Source organism: Salmo salar, chromosome 09, assembly GCF_965601325.2.
Source record: "Salmo salar chromosome 09, fSalSal1, whole genome shotgun sequence".
NCBI lineage: Eukaryota > Metazoa > Chordata > Actinopteri > Salmoniformes > Salmonidae > Salmo > Salmo salar.
The window spans coordinates 63,230,618-63,232,921 of record NC_138299.1 but is presented as its reverse complement, the minus strand read 5'-3'; positions in this window follow the sequence as shown (position 1 = coordinate 63,232,921).

Here is a 2,304-nt window from a genome sequence, read left to right as displayed (position 1 = left end):
TCTCTTTGCTCCACGCCATAAAAACCACTGTGTCATTTTGCTGTTGCCGCTCGGCTGCACTGCTTGTTGCCCTTCTCTCTTAGCAGTCTGAGGCATATAAAACAATATTCCCTTCAGGATTCCCTTTTATTTGTATTTCCTGGTTAGAGATAACATAATTAATCGAAGAACCTGATAACACAGGTATTTATTCTATGTAATACAGGTGGTCTCTTGAAATAAAATCTATTTTGTAATAGAGGTCTGTTCTGCACGAGATACCCAAGCCTTGCTGCATATAATAGTGCAGCACTGTGGTCATCCTGCACAGGGATCCTGGATATATGCCTCTCACACACTCAGACATTTTATCTTGTTTTCACTCCAGCCTCCAGTACACGGCCAACACATGCCATGAAAAACATGGTCTAAGGTGCATAGAATATAATGACTGTATGTGTGTGTCCGTCTTTCTGCAGTATGTGTGCAGATTCACAGATACAAGACCACTTCAGGTAATTCCTCCTAGGTCTCAGTGGAAAACATAGACTACTAGTCAGTGTTCGATTTATACAACCTCTTTGTGTCTACTATGATGTGAGCAGAAGGCATAGGAGAGAGGAGAGGAGACTCTATTAGACTATGTTCCATTCCATCGCCTGAACAGAACCATTCAGGAGACTCCTCAGCTCCCCGGCCAATTACTGCTTAGCAACAGCGGCACCTCAAAAGCTGTCAAGGAAGATCAGGGGTGTATTCGTTAGTACACACCATAGCAAACAATAGCACAACATTTTGCGACATCAATGAGAGTTTCTTGTTATTGGACACGTTAAGATAGTATGCCTTGATTCAGCCGCTTGCTTCCATTTGGTGCCTAGTGAACATAACAATGGAGAACCACATATCTACGGTCCACTTTGAGTGACTAGGTCTACACTGTGGGTGAGGTAGCTAATGGAACACTGTTAGGTTAAATATGAACTTGTGAAGATCCGCTGCACTTCAGCCTTTGCTCAAAATAGCCTCTATCAGAGCAGGGAGGCGGAGTTATGAAATGCAGTTGTTAATGTTTTTTGCCAATATCTGTTGTGTACTCTGGAAGATTTTAATATGTTTTATTTATTTAACCTTTACTTAACTAGACAAATCAGTTAAGAACAAATTCTTATTTACAATGACAGCCTACCCCGGCCAACGCTTGGCCAGTTGTGAGCCGCCCTATGGGACTCTCAATCACGGCCGGATGTGATGCACCCTGGATTCAAAACAGGTACTGCAGTGACACCTCTTGCACTGAGATGCAGTGTCTTAGACCACTGCTCCACTCAGGAGCCAAGATCCTTACTGGCCAATAAAAACAGACAGAGAGCACAGAAGTTTTACCATTGCTCAACTGTTAAACACACAATAACATAGGCAGACATCAACCTGCCCACATGAAAACTGAATGTGACATATTTAAGCAGTAAGGCCCAAGGGTATGTTCTGACGCACAACGCAACGTGGAGTGCCAGGATACAGTCTTTAGCCGTGGTATATTGGCCATACACCACAGACCCCAGAAGTGCCTTATTGCTATTATAAACTGGTTACCAACGTAATTAGAGCAGTACAAATAAATGCTTTGTCATGCCTGTGGTATACAGTCTGATATACCATGGCTGTCAGCCAATCAGCATTCAGGGCTTGAACCACCCAGTTTATAAATATATATAAATGCCTGTGTATATTAGCTAATGACAAGTGTATCAACACAGAGAGACAAGTGATCTAGGAAGATACCAGAAGGGGGCACATTTGCTCTGTAAGTTTATCATGCAGAGCACCTAAATCACTTAACGTTTTTTTCTTGTTACTTCATGAAGTTATGACAAATATAACTTTATAGCCTATTTAATGTTATGTTGGCATGCATTTCTCTTTGGTGTCTGGGTTGTCTTTATTTGCAGTGTATTACAGTGAATAGCCTATATGCCTATATAATGTGTGTTGTGACGTGTCCAGCAGTTTCCATGAACTGATAACATATCTGATTGTTCTCAGACAGAGCTATTGGAGCCACCAGCGTCTCTGTTGTAAGACTTTATGGCTTAATAAGAGCACAACTCAGTGGATGACTCTTAATCTATAAAGAGGGAATATGGAGCCTTGTGTTTCCATCTGAACAGAGCAGACTGTGTGTGTGTGTGTGTGTGTGTGTGTGTGTGTGTGTGTGTGCGTGCGTGCGTGCGTGCGTTTGTCACCATCATGGCCGCTCGAAACAAATGTGCATGCATCGATGATGGCCGGAAGGTGTGCATTACATGATTCTGTATGACAAGA